The sequence below is a fragment of the Schistocerca gregaria genome, chromosome 8, assembly GCF_023897955.1.
Source record: "Schistocerca gregaria isolate iqSchGreg1 chromosome 8, iqSchGreg1.2, whole genome shotgun sequence".
NCBI lineage: Eukaryota > Metazoa > Arthropoda > Insecta > Orthoptera > Acrididae > Schistocerca > Schistocerca gregaria.
In genome coordinates, this window is record NC_064927.1 from 188659154 (window position 1) to 188683321 (window position 24168).

Sequence of the window (24168 nt, forward strand, 5' to 3'; positions counted from 1 at the left end):
TCCTGCCTCGGGCATGGATGTGTGTGATATTCTTAAGTTAGTTAGGTTTAAGTAGTTCTAAGATCCAGGGGACTAATGACCACAGCAGTTGAGTCCCATAGTCCTCAGAGCCATTTGAACCAAAGCAGGTATTGACAGATGTGAAAATTACCGAACTATCAGTTTAATAAGTCACAGCTGCAAAATACTAACGTGAATTCTCTACAGACAAATGAAAAAACTGGTAGAAACCGACCACGGCGAAGATCAGTTTGGATTCCGCAGAAATGTTGGAACACGTGAGGTAATACTGACCCTACGACTTACCTTTGAACCTAAATTAAGGAAGGGCAAACCTACGTTTCTAGCATTTGTAGGCATAGAGAAAGTATTTGACAATGTTGATTGGAATACTCTTTTTCAAGTGCTAAAGGTGGCAGCGGTAAAATGCAGGGAGCGAAGGCTATTTACAATTTGTACAGAAACCAGATGGCAGTTATAAGAGTCGTGGGGCATGAAAGGGCAGCAGCGGTTGGGAAGGGAGTGAGACAGGGTTGTAGCCTGTCCCCGATGTTATTCAATCTGTATATTGAGTAAGCAGTAAAGGAAACAAAAGAAAAATTTGGCGTAGGTATTAAAGGCTATGGAGAAGAAATAAAAACGTTGATGTTCCCCGATGACATTGTAATTCTGTCAGAGACAGCAAAGGACTTGGAAGAGCTGTTGAACGGAATGGATAGTGTCTTGAAACGAGGATATAAGCTGAACATCAACAAAAGCAAAACGTGGATAATGGAATGTAGTCAAATTAAGTCGGGTGATGCTGAGGGAATTAGATTTGGAAATGAGACACTTAAAGTAGTAAAGGAGTTTTGCTATTTAGGGAGCAACATAACTGATGATTGTTGAAGTAGAGAGGATGTAAATGTAGACGGGCAATGGCAAGGAAAGTGTTTATGAAGATGAGAAATTTGTTAACATCCAGTATAGAGTTAAGTGTCAGGAAATCGTTTCTCAAAGTATTTGTGTGGAGAGTAGCCATGTATGGAAGTGAAACATGGCGATTAACAGTTTGTACAAGAAGAGAATAGAAGCTTTAGAAACGTGGTGCTACAGAAAAATGCTGAAGATTAGATGTGTAGATCACATAACTAATGAGGAGGTATTGAGTAGAAATGGGGAGATGCGGTGTTTTTGGCACAACTTGGCAAGTAGAAGGAACCGGTTGGTAGGATATGTTCTGAGGCATGAAGGAATCACAAATTTAGCATTGAATGGCAGCGTGGAGGGTAAAAATTGTAGAGGCAGACGAAGAGATGAATACACTAAGCAGATTCAGAAGGATTTACGTTGCAGTAAGTACTGGAGATGAAGAAGCTTGCACAGGATAGAGTAGCATGGAGAGCTGCATCAAACCAGTCTCAGGACTGAAGACAACAACAACATAGATTAAATCAGGGGATACCAAAGGCTGCACATCAGAAACCATGAATTTCTAACACTAAAATGCTACCTTCTCACTTAAAAATACCTTAAACTGGTTCATGGAGCATTCGTCCTTCAAAGCACGGTATACTGGAATACTTAAGAACACACAGTAAGAGAGAGAGAGATAGTGAAATATTACATCTAGGTCGAAATTATTCAGTACTTAGAACCGGTAAAATTGTGGCATTAATTAGCCAGAGTATCTGATGTGCTGTCACTGCCTCAACTTGGATATACCATTGAAAATGGCCAATGGATCCAAATAACAGTGAAAATCTTAGAAAAGCAAAAGAAAAATTATACCTATTCAATTGAAAAACACTTTAAGAAATATTAAGTGATAATAATGCTAACGTATATCACTTAATTTTAGGTGTAAAATAATTAGTTAAAACTGAGGCAAATGAAATTTGACAAGGGTTCTGATTTGACCGACAAATAATATAGGTCGCAAAATGGGTAGCTATAATCAATATTTCTCGTAAGTTCGTGCTCAGCATCAACGCAATATTGTCCAGTTGCAAAATGAGGATCTGGTATGACCTTAAATATTTACGAAGTGAATACACCTAGTGTAACGGTTTATAGTCATAATATAGCTTCGACTTGTTCGTTATGGAGAGCGCATACTTCTGTAAATACTTTTCTAATTTTCACAATCACAAAATAAAATCAATAACATTTGTCACTTCAGCACAACACAATTATAAAAACAAATAAATCAAAAGTACTAGCGGGAACAGATGTGAGCTAAATCGCTAACATCCATTACCTTACATAAAAATATTGCTTATTATCTCATCACAACCGTAGTATCACCCTCAATACCGTTTGCAGGAAAGACATGAAAAATTACTAATTCCTATTCTTAAAGAGTATAAAATATGAAAATACTCCATAGAAGTAAAGGTTCCGGTGTCCAGGATAATACACTGCTTTAATATTTTTCCCATTAGTGTGATTCAACCACAATGCTGTGTAGCCTGTTACAATACTATTAAAATGTGTGTGAAATCTTATGGGACTTAACTGCTAAGGTCCTCAGTCCCTAAGCTTACATACTACTTAACCTAAATTATCCTAAGGACAAACACATACACCCATGCCCGAGGGAGGACTGGAACCTCCGCCGCGACCAGCCCCACAGTCCATGACTGGAGCGCCGCAGACCGCTCGGCTAATCCCGCGCGGCTCACCAGACACAGATCACAAAGATTTGCAAAGAGGAATGAAGGGAAACGGTCAACTCGGCGAGCATGAGAATTAGAAACGCGTAGTCAATTTTAATTCTTAGTGACAACTTCAAAGAAGACACAGAAATAAACACTTCTAAGCCGACAGTGGACTTAGCTCTTCTGCAAAGCAATGGAGCAATGGAACACTATTTCCAAAAGTTAGATCAAAATTCGAAGTGTCACAATCTATTATCAATAAAAGACAAATGGAATAGAGACTGCGGAGCGGGCCTCCACATTCTAGATTTGACAACAAAACGAAACATTCAACGAAGCAGACTTGTAATAATTATCACTCTAGAAAAACTTTAGTAAGTTAAACTTGTTGCATTCTTTCAAAAGACAAAAAAATGTCGCCCATAAAAGAGACTCACAAGTGAAATATAGTAAACAATCAAAATTCTACTAAAAATCTGAATAATGCAGATAGATTAAATCATCACATAATGAAAAGCCATACACCAGTTGGGAAAGAGGTTGCTTTAAACATTTGGAAATCTTCAAAATACCGTTCACTAATCTCTACTGGAAACCCGCTGCATGGGAAAATGAATCATAGTTAACGGTTCTGCTCAGACCTCTGGGACGACAGCATAAAATAGACAAATAACATCACTGAATCATCTTCTCTCATACAATTAGTAACATAATTAGTAATCACTGTAGACTCCACAGCTTTTGCAACAAAACATTATCTGTAAAACAGAAATAATACCACTTAAAACAATTGACAAGAACTCTTTCCTGCACAATTACGACTGTGTATGGGCTTGGAGCCTCAATTCACCTAGTACCCAAAGTTGACTATAGTCAATACTACCATCGTAAGAATCCATGGTTTGTCACTTTTCTTATAAGATCTAGACGATGATTTCACGTCAGTTCCTGATCTTGCAATGAAAACAAACTCCAATTAAGCTAAAAAGATTTGGTGCGTCAACGATATTTGAAACCTTACAGACGCGGTGTGGAGGCACATGGGGCTACAGGGCTCTTAAAACGCTCATGTCTGTGTAACAAGGAGTAGAAACACACTTTCGTCAGAGGAAATGATAGTTACAGGAAAGATGAAAGAAAAATGAATGGGTCATGATATGACAACTAACTCGAAGGTAATGTCACAAACAGCTGTGAGACTCTGTGATTTCCAAACACATTTTGGAAGTATCAGATCAATGGAGATTAATCGAAAGCTCTCAAAAATGTACACTAATAGCCATTAAAATTTCTACACCAAGAAGAGATGCAGATGATAAACGAGTATTCATGGGACAAATATATTATACTAGAACTGACATGTGATTACATTTTTACGCAATTTGGGTGCATAGATCCTGAGAAATCAGTAACCAGAACAACCACCTCTGGCCGTAATACCGGCCTTGATACGCCTGGGAATTGAGTCAGAGCCTGGATGGCGTGTACAGGTACAGCTGCCCATGCAGCTTCAACACGATACCACAGTTCATCAAGAGTAGTGACTGGTGTATTGTGACGAGACAGTTGCTCAGCCACCATTAACCAGACGTTTTCAGTTGTTGAGAGATCTGGATAATGTGCTGGCCAGGGCAGCATTCGAACATTTTCTGTATCCATAAAGGCCCGAACATTACTTGCAACATGCGGTCATGCATTATCCTGCAGAAATGTAGGAATTCGCAGGGGTCGAATGAAGAGTAGAGCTACGGGTCATAACACATCTGAAATGTAACGTCCACTGTTGAAAGTGCCGTCAATGCGAACAAGAGGTGGCCGAGTCGTGAAAACAATGCAACCGATACCATCCCGCCGGATGATACGACAGTATGGCAATGACGAATACACGCTTCCAATGTGCGTTCACCACGATGTCGCCAAACACGGATGCGACCATCATGATGCTGTAAACAGAACCTGGATTCATCTGAAAAAAAAAAGACGTTTTGCCATTGGTGCACCCAAGTTCGTCGTTGAGTACACCATCGCAGGCGCTTCTGTCTGTGATGCAGCGTCAAGGGTAACCGCAGCCGAGCTGCTGCAAACGTCGTCGAACTGTTCGTGCAGATGGTCTTGCAAACGTCCCTATCTGTTGACTCAGGGATCGAGACGTGGCTGTACGATCCTTTACAACCATGCGATTAAGATACCTAACATCTCGACTGCTAGTGGTACGAGGCAGTGGGGATCCAGCACGGCTTTCCGTATTACCCTCCTGAACCCACCGATTCCATATTCTGCTAACCGTCATTGGATCTCGATACGATAAACCGCAATCACCACAGGCTACAATCCGACCTTTATCAAAATTGGAAAAATGATGGTACGCATTTCTCCTCCTTACATTAGGCATCACAACAACGTTTCACCACACAACGCCGGTCAACTGTGTATGAGATGTCGGTTGGAAACTTTCCTCATGTCAGCACGTTGTATGGGTCGCCACCGGCGCCAAACGTGTGTGAATGCTCTGAAAAGCTAATCATTTGCATATCACAGCATCTTCTTCCTATCGGTTAAATTTCGCGTCTGTAGCACGTCATGTTAGTCGTGTAGCAATTTTAATGGCCAGTAGCGTATCTTTAGAAACTTCTCGCCGCAACAACTAAGTATAGCATACTTCGACAACCACAGAGTTTAAAACAAGTGTAAGAAATTTACTGTAGTACACAGGCTCAACGGAAGTGTGTTTTTAAATCACACAGGTATTAGTTATCCAACCAACAAACATGTGAAGTGCTTATCTAGGAAGAATTACGCATTCGACATGCCTACCAATAACTATACTCACAAAAATTCAAAGATCAAATCGGTCTTGTAGGGAAAGACGCGTCCAGACTAAAGGCAATAGCTATAAATTTCTATAATTTATGCTACAATTTACTTCTCTGAAATAATTGCTGCATGTGCCTCAGTACATGTAAACACTCTCAGTACTGTCGACGCGTCGTGACGCGCAGAAGCGGCAGCGACGGTGGGGCAGCGGCTGAGAGCTGAAAGCATGCGGCGGTACGCACGTAGCAGCGGCATTACCAGCGGGTCGGCTGGCTGCACGGCGGCGAAAGTACGTGCCCCGGTAGTTGAGGCCTGGACCCCAATACTGATGGTCGGACGTTGGTACGTGCGAGCGCTGTGACTGGCGCGGCATCCTAGCCGACGCGCTGCGGCACCCGGGCTCGGCCCGCAGCGGAATAACAGCAACGATTTCGGACCGACCACACTACATCACACATGAACCAAAAATAAATGGCCGCCCTATGTACCGAACGGTGGGAACGAATTCCACATCACAACAGTGTATACGAGCAGGGAAGGGGGGCATTAGGTTGCTGGATTCTGTTTATGACGACAATGTATGGGAGGGCGAGCGGTCAGGACTTGTGAGTTCAGAAATGTTCATATGTGTGTGAAATCTTATGGGGCTTAATCGCTAAGGTTATCAGTCCCTAGGCTTACACACTACCTAAATTATCTTAAGGAGAAACACACCCATGCCCGAGGGAGGACTCGAACCTCCGCCGGGACCAGCCGCACAGTCCATGACAGCAGCGCCTAAGACCGCTCCACTAATCCAGCGCGGCGACTTGTGAGTGACCGGTCGGAGCGGCCGAGCGGTTCTAGGCGCTTCAGTCTGGCGCTTCAGGTTCGAATCCTGCCTCGGGCATGGATGTGTGTGATGTCCTTAGGTTAGTTGGCTTAAGTAGTTCTAAGTTATAGGGGACTGATGACTTCAGATGCTCAGAGCCATTTGAACCATTTGAACTTGCGAGTTGCCATCCAGGGCTGGTGTTAAATAACAGAACAGGAAATTAGTTAAAATATAGAGAATATATTTCAATACACGCAATACATATGACACGCCTAGGATCGGAAGTTTCTAGCTGTAGTTAAGGAGGACGAACAGTTAAATAAGTGGGCAACATATGTGGATGCGATTCATGTTAACTAGTGTTGGTGGATGGTCACGGAACGCAGAGCCAGAGGTTCGGTCTCCCAAGAAAGACGTCTGTACTGCTCGAGGTCAGGATCAAAAGAGAGAGATGCAGCTGTGTTCTGCACTTCAGAATCCCCAGAGTCACGCACATCTCATGTGTCCCACGCACGCTATTGGCTGAACCCGATGTCGTTAATACGCTAGCAGTGTCAGCATAGGGCTCAAGGCGTCTCTTCTCAGCTGTTTTAACTGGACAGAACTATCTCGGTTCTGAAGTACATGCAACTTATGTCACGTAGGCACAGCATACGTTGCTCTGAAACACAACTTGCAGACATTTGAGTGCGTAATTGAAATATTTTTTTAAGACAATTCCCCAGAATATTCCTTGAATAACTGCAACTTTGTAAATATGAACATATTATTCGTGTTTGATCAACCCGGACAGGAAATAAGGTGGAGCGGTGCGGTTTGGCATTGGCTCACCGACTCGTTCTACTCTTCCTCGTTCGCTCTGCGCGTATTTGGTTACGACTCTCTGTGTTAGACTAGTTGGGCATACGAAGAAACACACAGCCCACGGCCATAAGAATTGCATTGGTTGTTAAATCTATATATCCTTCGCCGATATCTCCTTATTGCTCCCGCTTGTATCAGTAGCCTGAAATGGGCCATGGTTGTGCATCTTCTACTTCAGCACTAAACAGCTCAACTAAACCTGAACCTTTGGCTGAAAACCCGGACATGTCCGGGCAAAGAAGCGAGCTTGGCAATCCGAAGTGTGGCGCGTGAAATGCAACCAGGACGTAAGTCATACATCATAGTGTTCTCACTTTTATCTTCTTTCATTAATCAATGAATTTATATGAAAGTATGAGGATACGGTTTGATTTTAAAGTTAATATTGTCGATACTTTTGGATGTATTTCCTAAAAATAGCAGGATTTCTCTTTGTTAAAAGTAAATTTCAAATGGATGTTACTTGGAATGCGTGTGCGGCGGACAGGAAGTATACGTGAAGATTGAATCCTGAATTTCTGACAACTTAACATTGTCTAACACATGGAACTCTTCGCAGGACGCTCTCCGGCATAGTAGAGATTTCCCGAGTTGAAACAACAGTGAAAATAAAGAGACACCTGTTTTGTCTCGGGTCCAGCAGCCAATAGTTTCCGAGAAACTGGCAGTCATCGTTCCGTCGCCAATGCAGAGGTCCGTCCGCTCGTGCGGCTTAAAATCAAGTGACGAGGAGTGGCTGCGAGAATTGTTTCAAATTTTTGTTCCCCTTCTTGGAATCCAATGTTATGGTTTTTCTTCTTTTGTTGTCGCTGCAGGATGCCACACAAAATATTTTGTCAGATGATACTATCGAATTTCATATTTTGCTGTGATTTTTACGTGCATATTTCTATAGAAACAATTAATTCGCCAGGCTGATATCCATCACGAACACATTCAAAGTATAAAAATTAGGAGCATCCGTAATAACACGCGAAGACACAAATCACGCATATTATTTAGTCCGACTAGCATTGGGAAAAGCGACCTCGTTAACGTTGCAAAATATCTTTCAATCTAGCGAACATTTAACAACGAATCATGTGTATGAATTCATTTTCTCGGAAGCTGCAGCCTGCAATTGATTGTGGTTCGTCATTGAATCCGCTTTTAAAACCACGTGAGTCCGTAATGCAATAGCAAAAAGCGCAGTTTAGGAATTTTGCACCACTAGTTGAAATTAAAACATTTGAATTTTTTGTTTTTGTACCAGAAGTAACTGCCATCAATATGTTTTGTGACAGTGTGAAATAAAATGAAATCATTGTAAAAAGAAATAAGCGTTTCAAATGTTATTAAAAGTAGGTTTTGACATCACAAATCTCATATAATCTTCTACAATTAACAGTAATTTACAGTGAAATAATATATATTCTAGTATTGAATTTTTTCTATTTTTCTTTTGCAGTTCTAGGATACCAACGCATTTTCAGTAGTAATATGTATTACAAATTACATTCAAGCATAAACTTTCGGGACACCATCAGCAATGTATGAAGGCACATCTTCCACAGCCACGTTTCTTATTGTGAATATAGTTAGGATAACAATCTCGTAAACAATGCTAAATATCTCGCCATCTACAGATAATTTCGGTGCAAACCATGCATATCGAGGCATTTAGACGAAAGTTGGAGCCTGGAATTGATTATCGCTCAAAGTGACTATATATATTTCATCGGTTCTACTCTCGATTATCCTTTGCTGTGCGATAAGAATAGAGCACTTCCTTAAACATCAAACCCCACAATCTTGACTGAACGGAATACATTTTTGTGGGACTACTAACACGTCGGTATTCCCATTCAGCCCATCATATACGAAGGAATCGCTTTTCCCAGCCCATGAGTCCCTTCCAAAACCGATGATCAAATAAATACTGATCAATCAGGGTGTATCACATCTCTAGTAAGAGAGCGCTATTAGAATGTATACGCAATATTCACAAAGTCTGGAAGACTCACAAAATAAACCCATCGCCAGTTTCCGGGCAAAGTTTTGCGACTGTACATACCAACGAAGTCATTTGTGAAAATTTGTGACTCGTGGGGTGAGCAAAGCCCCATTTTAAACAACTGGCTCTTTTTCAGTTAAATGGGGTACAGACGATGTTGACCGCTCACAGGTGTACGAAATGAATATAGCGTACTTCAGCATAAGGGTTCAGACTGTGTGTGTTATGTACCCCACAGAAGTCAAAAATTGCTTTAAAGGGAAAGTATGATGCGATGTTTCTTCAGTGTAAATTGTTCGAGTGGTGATGGGCATCACATTGACGACAGCAGGAGTAGAACAGCAACATGGAGTTGTAAACAGTTGTATGAATGCCAAAATTGAAACTCCTACTGCGTCGATTAATTTTGAAGTACCTGATAGCTCAGTTTACGAAATAGTAAGGAGAAGACGTCGTCGTTGGGAATGGAAAAACTTGGTGCCTCATGATTCATTATTGTTAAAATAATTCCATAGATCTTTTGCATAATAGTAGCAATGATAATCGCACTTAAATGTTACGACATTTTGGGAGAAAACGGAACAATATTTGTCACAGGGTTGCAGTTATTCGAGCATACTACAGCTTCTCTAGATAACTGATTTCTTTCAACTAAAAATGATTCAGGATAATCAGTTACATCTGACTAAAACGAAACAGTTGATTTATCGGTCATGACATGCTGATACATAAAAGTTTAAGTTTGTCGGGAAGAGTGTACGCATAGCTGAAGTGGTCAAGACGACCACTGACAATAAACAGGTAAAATGGGTTCGAGTCCAGGTTCGTCACAAATTCTACATGTCATTAACGGTTAATACAGCTGATGTTAAATAATTCCATTAGTGAATAAATTCTGAAGGATTTCCTACAGTTGGGGGATGCCTGTTCTTTCAGACATACATGCAAATAAATCTACAGAAGTCTTAGCTAACAATGTAACTCAACATGTGACTTTACAAGTGGGCACCAACTAAGAAACACAAAATCAGCTTGCAATAACTTTACAGATGGGCGCACGGAACCAGACAATGACTGAAAGAGGCAACTGTCTACATCTACATCTACATTATACTCCGCAAGCCACTCAATGGTGTGTGGTGGAGGGCACTTTATGTGCAACTGTCATTACCTCCTTTTCCCGTTACAGTCGCGTATGGTTCGCGTGAAGATCGGCTGCCGGGAAGCTTCCGTGCGCGTTCGAATCGCTCTAATTTTACATTCGTGATCTCCTCAGGATGTATAAGTACGGGGAAGCAATATAATCAATATCTCATCTAGAAACGCACCCTCTTGAAACCTGTACAGCAAGGTACACCAAGATGCAGAGCGCCTCTCTTGCAGAACCTGCCACTTGTGTTTGCTAAACATCTCCGTAACACTATCACGCTTACCAAATAACCCCGTGACGAAACGCGCCGCTCTTCTTTGGACCTTCTCTATCTCCTCTGTCAACACGACATGGTACGGATCCCACACTGATGAGCAATACTCAAGTATAGGTCGAACGATCTGCCCATAACTACTACCAAACCAATGCCAATAGACGACAAAACGTTTTGAGTATTCCGCTCGGCGTACGGCTTCAGTGGAATACCACTTACTGGGAAAGGTATGTACACTGAGCCGTATATTGTCGTGGCGACGTAGGCTGAGTGAGTCGAGGCGTCGTCTTGGCAGTGGCGCACACAGGGAGAGACAGGTCATGCCTCGTGAAGAAGAGAGGGCCGTTTGGAAAGCAGCTAGCCGATCTCTTTGGGGCGATGGCGCTAGTAAACTCTTTGTCGCTGTCACAAATGTTCTTTGCGGGAGCACATGAGTGGACAGAGAGGACTGAAGGGGTTACTTAAGAAATGTTGGGGAAAGTTGTATGTTCAGTAGCAGTAATTATGAGGTACCGTCTTAAGATGGCATTGTGATGTCTTTTGGTGTGATCATTCATGGAACTTCAGGGACTGTGACCGAAGTGATATTCGTGCTATCAGTACCGAATTGTCTGATTGTATCAATGTCCATTTCACTCTTTAATCTGGAGTTTATTTCATCACCCTCTTTGGAGGTATCGTGGCTATACTGTATTGTATTTTCGAAGTAATCTGCTCGTAAATCATTCAAGTTCAACTAAAGAATTTCTCCGTTGAACGAACTGCACCATGAACATATTACTGGCTAGCACTGGTCGCCTGTGAGAGGGCAGGTTATTTGGCAAACAAATGGAAATCCCTGTGGTAGCTTCAGCAGAGATATAGTAGGTTTGATTTAATGTATTGTGTAAGATATTAATGTGTAAGTCATATCAGCTGGGTGCATTGGATATTGCTCCCTTTGATGTTAATGTGATTGCTATGTGATACTAATACTAGTACTTTTGCAGATTCCATTTAATGTTATACTGTTTAACTTCGTTGTTTTTGTTGTGGTCTTCAGTCCTGAGACTGGTTTGATGCAGCTCTCCATGCTACTCTATCCTGTGCAAGCTTCTTCATCTCCCAGTACTTACTGCAACCTACATCCTGCTGAATCTGCTTGGTATCATTTCTTGGTCTCTCTCTACGATTTTTACCCTCCACGCTGCCCTTCAATGCTAAATTTGAGATCCCTTGATGCCTCAGAACATATCATACTGACCGGTCCCTTCTTCTTGTCAAGTTGTGCCAAAAACACCGCTTCTCCCCAGTTCTATTCAATACCTCCTCATTAGTTATGTGATGTACCCATCTAAATTTCAGCATTCTTCTGTAGCACCACATTTCGAAAGCTTCTATTCTCTACTTGTCCAAACTAATAATCGTCCATGTTTCACTTCCATACTTGGCTACTCTCCATACAAATACTTTGAGAAACGATTTCCTGACACTTAAATCTATACTCGATGTTAACAAATTTCTCTTCTTCAGAAACGCTTTCCTTGCCATCGCCAGTCTACATTTTATATCCTCTCTACTTCAACAATCATCATTTATTTTGCTCCCCAAATAGCAAAACTCTTTTACTACTTTAAGTGTCTCATTTCCTAATCTAATTCCCTCAGCATCACCCGACTTAATTCGACTACGTTCCATTATCCTCGTTTTGCTTTTGTTGATGTTCATCTTATATCCTCCTTTCAAGTCACTGTACATTCCATTCAACTGCTCTTCCAAGTCCTTTGCTGTCTCTGATAGAATTACAATGTCATCGGCGAACCTCAAAGTTATTATTTCTTCTCCATGCATTTTAATACCTTCTCCGAATTTTTCTTTTGTTTCCTTTACTGAATGCTCAAAATACAGATTGAATAACAACGGGGAGAGGCCATAACCATGCCTCACTCCCTTCAAAACCACTGCTGCCCCTCGACTCTTATAACTGCCATCTAATTTCTGTACAAATTGTAAATAGCCTTTGCTCCCTGTATTTTACCCCTGCCATCTTAAGAATTTGAAAGAGATTATTCCAATCAACATTGTCAAAAGCTTTCTCTAAGTCTACAAAAGCTAGAAACGTAGGTATGTGTTTCCTTATTCCTTCTTCTAACATAAGTCGTAAGACCAGTATTACCTCACGTGTTCGAACATTTCTATGGAATTTAAACTGAGCTTCCCTGGGGTCGTCTTCTACCAGTTTTTCCATTCGCCTGTAAAGAATTCGAGTTTGTATTTTGCAGATGTGACTTATTAAACTGATAGTTCGGCAATTTTCGCATCTGTCAACACCTGCTTTCTTTGGGATTGGAATTATTATATTATTCTTGAAGTCTGAGTGTATTTCGTCTGTCTCATACATCATGCTCACCAGGTGGTAGAGTTTTGTCAGGACTAGCTCTCCCAAGTCCGTCAGTAGTTCTAATGGAATGTTGCCTACTCCCAGGGCTTTGTTTCGACTCAGGTCTTTCAGTGCTCTGTCAAACTCTTCACTCAGTATCGTATCTCCCACTTCATCTTCATCTACATCCTCTTCCATTTTCCATAATATTGTCCTCAACTACATCGCCCTTGTATAGACCCTCTATATACTCCTTCCCCCTTTCTGCTTTCCCTTCTTTGCTTAGAGCTTGGTTTCGATATGAGCTCTTGATATTTATACAAGTGGTTCTCTTCTCTGCAAAGGTCTCTTTAATTTTCCTGTAGGCAGTATCTATGTTACCCCTAGTGAGATAAACCTCTACATCCTTACATTTGTCGTCTAGCTATCCCTGCTTAGCTATTTTGCACTTCCTGTCGATCTCAATTTGAGACTTCGTATTCCTTTTTGCCTGCTTCATTTACTGCATTTTTATATTTTCTCCTTTCATTAATTATATTCAATATTTCTTCTGTTACCCAAGGATTTCTGCTAGCCCTATCCTTTTTACCTACTTGATCCTCTGCTGCCTCCACTACTTCATCCATCAGGGCTACCCATTCTTCTTCTACTGTATTTCTTTCCCCCATTCATGTCGATTGTTCTCTTATGCTCTCCCTGAGACTCTGTACAACCTCTGGTTTAGTCAGTTTATCCAGGTCCCATCTCCTTAAATTCCCACCTTTTTGCAGTTTCATCAGTTTTAATCTACACTTCATAACCAGTAGATTGTGGTCAGAGCACATATCTGCCACTGGAAATATCTTACAATTTAAAACCTGGTTCCCAAATCTCTGTCTTACCATTATATAATCTATCTGATACCTTCTAGTATCTCCAGGATTCTTCCATGTGTACAACATTCTTTTATGATTCTTGAACCAAGTGTTAGCTATGATTAAGTTATGCTCTGTGCAAAATGCTACCGATCGGCTTCCTCTTTCATTTCTTGGCCCCAATCCATATTCACCTACTATGTTTCCTTCTCTCCCCTTTCCTACTCTTATTCCAGTCACCCATGACTATTAAATTTTCGTCTCCCTTCACTACGTGGATAATTTCTTTTATCTCATCATACAATTCACAAATTCCTTCATCATCAGCAGAGCTAGTTGGCATATAAACTTGTACTACTGTAGTAGGCGTGGGCTTCTTGTGTATCTTGGTCACAATAATGCGTTCACTATGCTGTTTGTAGTAGCTTACCCGCAATCCTATTTCTTTATTCATTATTAAACCTACTCCTGCATTACCCCTATTTGATTTTGTATTTATAATCCTGTATGCACCAGACCAAAAGTCTTGTGCCTCCTGCTACCGAACTTCACTAATTCCCACTATATCTAACTTTAACATATCCATTTCCCTCCTTAAATTTTCTAACCTACCTTCCCAATTAAGGGATCTGATGTTCCGCGTTCCGATCCATCGAACGCCAATTTTCTTTCTCCTGATACCATCAGCTTGAGACAACTGACCACAGTGATAATGGTGAAATGACTGTTGCACTTATTAATATGTGACTTCACAGCCAAAGTTATTACATCTAATGGCTGAATATTCGACTTCCATACAGCTTATACTCGTATATTAAAAGATAATATTAAATTTGGAAAGTACACACTCAGCAAGTTCATTCAGCACTTGCATTTTCGTTATTTGCGAGGGTATGCTGAAAAGTAATGCCACAGAGTTTTTCTTGTAAAACCCTTTAACCTGTTGAAATAAAATGAACGATATTGACATTCTGTTTATTCCAACATAGTCACCTAGGCAACGAACACAATTCTTCCAATGACAAACCAATTTGTTGATGTCGTCACTGTAGAATGTTTGACTTTGTTGACAGAGTCACAATCTCATCTCTGCTTGCACTGGTTCATCAGCATCAAGATGAAGTCCTCTAAAATGTTCCTTAGGATTTGGCAACACATATAACTCGGATGGGGCCACGTCGGGAATTTATGGAGGATGGTCGATGAAAGTGAAGCCAAGCTTTCGAATTGTTACAGCGTTTGTGTGATGTCTGGCATTGTCGTGCTGAAGGAGAGGATGCTGCATGTATGGATGAACTGTTCCAATTCGAAAAGGGATTACAGCACGCTCTTTCTCACCCTTGACATATGCAACGTCATGTTACACGCTGCAGTTCGGAGCCCTCTAGCGGCAGAGGGCTGCAAATATATAGACACTAAGAATAAAGATGTGGAAAGTTAATAACATCTGCTTTGTTTTAAAAAAATTAACGGTTTTTACAGAAAAATTCCGGAGAAGTTACTTTATAACATGCCCTGGTGCAAGCATTTAGTGTGCCATGAATTTTTATTTGCGATTTAAAGATAGTAGATGTTATCATTATCTGCGTATGAGATTATTTGTAGTTGATTCAGACTAAGGAGTGGAAATAAGTTGAGGTTGGTAATCAGATTATACTTGAGAAGCATTTTGTTTTGCACTTGTTATCATCTTTTGTTACCACTAACTTGAGACATTGCAAACAATTACACAGAAGCCATTAAAGAACAGTTCATAGCTCACTTTGGAATAGTTTTTGATGAGTATTGTGAGTTCCCTACATCAGCAAACTAATCAGCAAGCCGCGTTACTCTGTGTCGAAGGAACTACACCTGTTTTAGATTGAAGTCAGCTGTAGGTGTATCAGCTTAAAGGAATTTCCTCTGAGTAAGGGTCAATGTTCAGAGGACGTCATGTTTCCAAGTAGAGAAGGAATTAGAATATTTCATCCAAATATAAGAGGTATTAGAGGTAAAGTTAGTGAACTGCTTATGGATTTTGACTCCAAAATCATTGGCACATTGGAGTTCCACTTAAATAATTTGAGAATTCAGAGGCTTCCGTTACCAGAATGCAGATAATCTATTTTTCAAGGAGTTCCTTGTGAGGTGGGAGTGTGGCTATGTACATAAAAAACACTATTCCATTTGAGTCCATAGACACATCACAGCACTGCACTGAACAGATATTTGATTGCTGTGCAGGGGCAGTTGAACTTAGATAAATTAAACTTCTAACTGTTGTTGTTTATAGGTCCCCTAACTCTGACTTCACAGTATTTCTGCTCAATCTAGAGAGGGCTCTTGATTCGCTTTTCTAGGAAGCACCAGAAACTAGTTACATGTGATAACTTCAATATAAATTTTGTATATGATGGTGCAAGAAAAAAGGATGTTGGTAAATCTCCTAAATTAATACGACCTGATGCAGACTGTGTTTTTTCCAAATAGGGAGCAGGGAAACAGTAGCAAAGCCATACATAATTTTTTATTCATTCTTCATCACTAGATGGACATTCTGTTAGTGAAAGAGTAATGGCCTTTCAGACCATGATGCACAAATTTTAACACTAAAAGGCTTTGGTACTCAAATAAATGTCACATATAATTTCAAACTAAGTAGGAAAGTTAATCCAACAGCAATAGAGAGTTTTTTAAACCTTGTCAGTGAACAAGAGTGGCAGGATGTTTATAGTACCGATAACATAGATGATAAATATAATGCTTTCCTTAACATATTTCTCATGCTCTTTGTTAGTTGTTTTCAGTTAGAACGTTGTAAAGAGGGTACTAGCAGTAAAAGGCAGCCAAGATGGCTGACTAGTGGGATAAGGATATCATATAGAACAAAGTGGTGGAAAATATACCAAAATGTTAGAAGTAGTCACAATCAAGTTACAGTAGCCCATTACAAACGGTACTGTAAGGTGCTTAAAATGTTATTAGGAAGGCAATGACTATGTGGTATGCAAATAGAATAGCTAATTTACAGGATAAAATTAAAAACATATTGTCAGGTGTGAAGGAGCTGTCTGGTCAGCTGCATAAGGTCGTCGATATAAAGTCAGTTCGTAGTAAAAATAATTGTGTTACTGATTTATCAGTAACAGAACAATTATTTTCTGAGAATTGCTAGTGGATTAAATAAAAATTTAGTTTCTGCAGGGAATCATAAACTCTCTTGACAAATACCTTTCCGTGATTGCTGTTTGAAATACTCTTCTGTGATACAAACATTGGGAAGATTGAGTCAACAACTAATCCACTGAAGATTAAGGACTCTCATGGATATGATGGAGTGCCTAGCAGAATATTAAAGTAGTGTGATGCACGTGTTAGCGTTGTGTTTATACACAATTGTAATTTTTCCTTTAGGAATGGTCAGCTTCCTGACCGATTGAAGTATTCAGTAGTGAAACCACTTTATAAAAAGGGAGACAGAAATAATGTAGACAATTTTAGGCCTATTTCTATACCATCAGTGTTTGCTAAAGGTATTGAAAAGGCTGTGTATGTAAGGATAATTGATCATCTTATATCATACGATTTGCTATCAAATGTATCATTCTGTTTTAGAAGTCATTTAACAATTGAAAATGCTATATTCTCTTTCCTGTGTGTGGGTCAAACAAAAGGTTTAGAGTGCTAGGCATATTTTTTATTTAACAACAAAGGCGTATAATTGTGTTGATCACAAAATACTGGTCCAGAAGTTGGACCATTACAGAATATGGGGAAGTAGCTCAAAATTGGTTCACTCTTACTATTGCAACAGAGAGCAAAGAGTCATCTTTCATAGTGTTGTGGATGGCTGTGATCTGCGGTCTGACTGGGGTACTGTCAAGTGGGGGGGGGGGGGGGCGTTGCCCCAGAGATCAGTGTTGGGGCCACTCCTGTTCCTTATTTATATAAATGACATGCCCTCTCGTATTGTAAATAACTCTCAAGTATTTCCGTTTACTGATGACACTAGCTTGGTAGTAAAGGATGTTGCGTGTAACATTGACTCGGTTTCAAATGATGCAGTTCATGGCTTGTAGAAAATAAACTAACGCTAAATCACAATAAGACTCAGTTTTTACAGTTTCTAACACACAATTTAACAAAACATGACGTTTTAATTTCACAGAATGACCATATGATTAGCGAAACTGAACGGTTCGAATCTCTACGTGAGCAGGTAGATAGTAAACTGTCGTGGAAAGCCCAAATTCAGGCTTTTGTTCGAAGAATTACGCTTCCATTTTTACTATTCGAACGGTATCTGAAGTGAGTGAGAGGTCGACGAGAAAATCAGTCTACTTTGTTTACTTTCATTCGCTTATGTCGTATGGTATTATATTTTGGGGTACCTCTTACAATTCTAAAAGGATACATTTGGCCCAGTAAAGGGCAGTTTACAGAATAAATGATGCAAGTTTACGAACCCCTTATATTCTCCTGTTCACTAGTCTGGTTATTTTGACATTGGCCTCTCAATATATATATATTCTTAACTGTCATTTCTTGTTAACAATATTAGTTTCTTCCTGAGAATAAACAGCTCTCACCCAGTTAATACTCGGCAGAGATCAAACCTGCATTTGGATCGGACTCTTATGCAGAAAGGTGTGCAGTATACTGCTGCATCCATTTTCAATAAACTACCACTATAATTCAAAAATATTAGCAGTAATCTACGCGCTTTCAAATCGAAACTGAAGATTTTTCTCACGGGTCACTCCTATTCTGTCGAGAAGTTCCTTGAAAAATTAAGTTGATTCTTGTTTTACTGTTGACTGCGTTCACTTAAACTTATGGCTTCACATTTTTCGGGCTCATAAACATTTAATTTTTATCGGTTGTTACTTTTGTGTTCAATTTCATGTACTGACACGTTCCATGACCTTGGAGATTTGCTCCCCAACTTGGCCCTACGGAACCTCACTTGTAAATAAATAAAATAAATATATCTGATGCCAAACTGATTTCTGAAACTTTTCTTCCATTAGACAAACGTGCGAATGAGCCGCAACTGTCAAAAAGCTTCTGTAGCAATACCAATTCTGTTTTCCATAATACTGGCCATTAATGAGAAGTTTGAACGTGAAAGCAATATGTTAGTAATACATAGAGCGTTAGGATCATAGGTACAGACATTGTGATAACTGATACTTTAATAACTCACTGTGTTTGTTGCTTTTCTTTTGCGTCAACAAACACATTACGTAATTTACTTCTCGCTGTTTTATGCATGGTCGTAACTGGGCACTAGGTGGACTACATTTGTCTTGCGTCCACACATCCACACTCCAGCACCTGACTTAATGCCCAGCGGAAAATAGACATTAATGATTTGTTTGTTCCACGCGTACTTAGAGGTACTAACCAACTTAAAACATACCACTCGTCGTGGCGCCTATTATTAGTCTGCAAATGAAGTAAATGGTGATGTATCGGTGTTCACTACACTGCCCTCAGGCATTGTTAGTAACATCTACATTAATTCCCTCAACACTTTCTACATAAGAAGATAAAATATCAGCAAATTATCATAAAAATAACATTAAATGAAAGTATAAGGTAGGAAAAATAAAGACTTTCGGTTTTATTTGTTTTATCGTATATTTATCTCTTTTTGACAGAAAAGTGCTCGTTATAATGATGTTCACAAATAATTAAATCTGTGGCTTTTGTACAAAATATACATAATATCAAAAAAATGTAATATTTAAAACAACTATTGGAAAACTGAATTTCATGTCATAGCTGACTTTCTTCCAACCAGACGGTCATGGGAGTTCTGCTCCGATATTCTGAATTTGGCTAAAGGCTGTGGTTGGTAGGGTCTGAACCGCTGCCTTGTCGCTCCTAGCCAGCCTGGCAAGGTGTTGGGGCGACGAAAAATTTGGTCACCGCATCGAGAGATAACAACAACTTTATCATCTTGAGTCCACTGTCATCGTTGTGGTAGGAGTGGTGAGCAAGTCGGCAAAGTCTTGTCAGGACCAAGAATTGGCGTTGCGAAACACTCTGCTTCTGGCACTGTGTTTATATGCTAATATACTCTGCTAATATAATATGCACTATAAACAAAGCAACTGAAGGATCAGTTTTTTGAAACCCTGTATAAATTCACTTTAATTGAGTGAGTGTCTCTATATGTTTCCCACGCCACCTAGTGTTTGTCTTTATATGTGTGAGTGACTATGTGTGCTCTGTTGGGTGGAATACCCACACCGTTGGTTTGATACAGGGTGATGTGTGAAACTGCTTTCACACTACACACCTCTGGTTTTGTAGCGATCTGCTCCAGATGCTGCTGACGCTGTATTGAAGCTTCTTGAAGCGAACAGTCTTTTATTGACTTTTGTGTCAGTGAAATTCTTCTCGCAATATGAATTATTTGTTCACGGATATATAATACAATTTCGTTCAAAATCTTTTATTGACTTTTGTGTCAGTGAAATTCTTCGCGTAATATGAATTATTTGTTCACAGATATATAATACAATTTCGTTCAAAATCTCGCAATGGTGTCGATTTCTACTTCAGAAGAAAGGAAACACTTAATGAATTACTTCTTAACAAGAACAAAGACTTCCTACAATAACAATAATTCTCTGAGCGCTAACCGCCACAGAGTAATAAAGAATATATTGGTCTCTCTCTCTCTCTAGTACTGCCACATCAAGTCACGCTGCTTTCTCTCGTATTGCATGATACATCATATACGCCCCTCGTGTGGACGAACATTTTTGGCCAAAAGCAAACACAAGTGTTCACACAATACTATTTCGATGATTGTTCATGACGTTGTATACTATTAATATTCACTATATAGAAATATGTGCAGTAACATCTTCGTACAAGTCAATGTACTATCAATTGAAAATTGAACCTAAATTATACGTTGGGGTTGAAGTACAATATCGTGAAAACAAATTTGGGCTGCTTGAAAACCAAGGAAAACCTTGGGGTTCATTCACCATCCTCGTATTTCTCATATGAAAAAAAAGTTTTGAATGACAATGGATAATAGAGTATTTACAATATGAATGTTTTTTGAAATGAATTTAAACATTTTTCACAGAAGAAATAAAACACTGTTATTCTTTTGTGACTTGAGGTGAACAGTAGACTCGTTGGGTTACGTCCATCCAGGATTCCCTTCCATTTGTCATCGCCTGGTAAACGATTTGAATTCTATTCCCATTTCATCATATCCTCGGGGGTATTATTTTTTCGGCATAGGGATCACATCAAAATAAGAGTCAGTGTAAGTTCCGTGAAAAAGGTGTTTCGTCTGTGCTGAGCTGAAATAGAATCTAATCTAAAGTCCTTTCTAATTCTCTGACCTGAACTCAAAATATTTGGAAGTTGTAAGATGTTCTTGATTCTTATCAATAACCATAGTATGTACTATACACTAAACTAACTGGTGATGCCGTCTCAGTTTATGCTCGTCATCTTTGAGATGCACCTTATCACTTGTTGATGTGCCTGTAACTGCTCAGCATTTGCTTAGTTGGTAACTTCGCCACTAACTATTGATGTGATAGAATTTACATGCATAGTTATGTTACAACAATAATACAATTACAAAGAAAATGTCCATTAAAAAAGATTGAAACAAAGTATAAGTGAATTTTTAACTGAGAATGGGTAACCCCTTACGAACAGCATGACTTCAGCACAGCGAGTTAGAAAAGATACAAACATACACTGACATTGTCAAATTTGACATAGGCCAAAAACATCTTGCCATTGACCAGATTCATTGGAATCACTAACCCATGGTCATTATGCATTGTGAGACCTGATTGAAGTTATTATTAATTAATTAAAAATTAAAACAAATCAGTCATGCTGTAGTTAAATTCTCTGCATTCTGGAAAGAAAACTTATCTCTACACTGAAAAACAAATACATAATGTTTGCATACAGCTCGAACACTATGACTGAAAAGAAAACCTAACTACTAATTGCAAAAAGAAACAAAATATCCTAAGTATGGCTGATAGTTTCAATGTAAAACTGTCTTATAATATTGTTTGATATGAATTGTATTTTCAGTCTTCGAAATTTCAGTCATCATGAAACTCCTTCAACAAGTGATGATACATTCCTATCACCTTTTCATTCTTCACATCCAAAACATAGGTCCCTGGATGAGGGATGTTTGTAATCAAAAATGGTCCTTCATCTAATAATTGCCATTTTTTGTTCCTTCTCTGTATAAGCGTTAGGATCAGTTTTCACTAAAACTTGGTCTTCCACTGTATATGCTTTTATTCTTCCTAGCCGATTGTCAAAATAGGTTTTTCTTTTCTTTGCCTTTTTCATTATATTGAGTAAGGCTTGGTCTATTTTATTTTGTAGAGACATTCTATCAATTGCTACATTAGGGATTGGTCGAATCCAATCATCCTGTTTTCCAAACATCAATTCATACAGAGTGCACTCCGTCATAGTATGTGTCATATTCACAATTTCTTGAAAATCGTCAAGATAATAGATCCATTTGATTTACTAGTTGTAGCAATATCTTCTCATCAACCAGGTTAATTCAAGAATGATTCATTTCCCAGGATTTGCAGAAGGGTCGTAAAGTGATGTTAGAATTTGTTTTATACCACAGCTGCTAAGTGCTTGCCTCCAACGAAATCCAGTGAACGTTGACCAACTGACAGAAAGAATAGCCTCTGGTTTGCCTACTTTGACAATATAATCTTTGGCCAGTTTCTTTTCTATGGATGCATCAGTACTTGATTTTAACACATAAAGTTGGACATTTTTGGTGAATATATCGAGAAAAGCTACAATATGTTTATATACTCTTCTTGATGACGGTAGAGGATCACAGACATCGAACGAAATGACCGATAGCTGTTTAGTAGGTATAATAGGATGTACGAATTTGCCTGGTTTAGCTAGCTGACATATTTTACATTTCCTTAACTGTCGGTTCACTCCTGAGAATATTTAGGAAGTATTAATACGCTTGAATCTTTTGAGCACATTTTAATACTCCAAAATGTCCCCAAGTGATGTGGGTGTACAAAATTAAGTAATCCTCATTCTTCTCGGGAATACACACATTCCATTTATCTGAATCAAGATGCCCTTTGAAAAATAAGACATTGTCCTCAACTTTGTACAATCGTTTCAGATCTGCGTTTCAGGGTTTTCCTGCAGTTTCTTTTTACTGAAAACCAACGAGAATCTTCATTTTGTAGTTTTCCCACGTTCTTACACATTTTAAGACAATATTTCCTATATATTCTGTCAGTCATTGCCAGAACTTTGAATTCAGATGGATTGCCAATAATGTTGATTGTTGACAAGTCACCATCTGGCATTCTTGACAGAGCATCGGCGAATAAATTTTCCCTTCAGCTTATGTATTTATTTTCAAACTAAAGCTCTTGGAGTGAGAGCGTCCATCTTGGTAGTCTGGGATGTAATAATTTACACGTTTGCAAAAAACTTAACGCTTTGTGGTCACAGTATACTGTTGTCTTTGTTCCATATAAGTAATAGTGTAATTTTTTAAATGATCAGCCTATGGCCAATGCTTCCTTTTCGGTAGTCGTATACGTTCTTTTACAAACCGTTAAGAGTCGGTTAGCGGAAGGTATTGGACGGAAAGTTGTTTTTCCATCTATCGTTTTCACTTGGAAGATGCAGGAATCGATTCCAATTTCGGAATCATCCGCCATTAAACCGAATTCTTGGCTCTAATCTGGATTATATAATATGTGTGAATTAACTAAGGCATGTTTTATTGTTTCAAATGCATTCTGCATTTGCACAACCACCTGTACAACGGTTCTGCATTAATGAAGTTGTTGTAAATGAAACGCCTGAAAAAAGAGGCAACTCCGAGGAATTACTTTAATTGCGTTTTAGTCGCTGGAACTGCAAAGTTTTTGATTGATTTTAATTTCTCGGAGTCCAGTAACATTCCCCTTTCATTTATAAGACGACCCAGAAATTTAATTTTGTCCCGAGAAAAATGGGGCTACTGCAGATTTGCAGTTATACGTGCTTCCTTGAAACACTCTCCTCATTAAATCGACGTGCTCCTTCCATGTGATCGTAGCGATGAGCATGTCGTCCACAAACAAAGTTAACCTGCTTCGAAACGCAGGTCCCAATGCGTAATCTAGAGCATTTATAAAATCTCCCGAGCTCACGTTTAGCCCGAAAGGTAGAACCTTTAATTGGTAGCTTCTACCTGCGTATGCAAATGCGGTGTCCTTTTTTGATTGTTCGTCTAGCGCCACCTGTAAAAATGAACTCCTGAGATGAATATTAGATAAGTATTTTATCCCTCTGAACCGTTGAATTTACTCATCGATATTTTTCGGATGAGTTCGCATGGGAGTGATAATCTTATTTATTTGC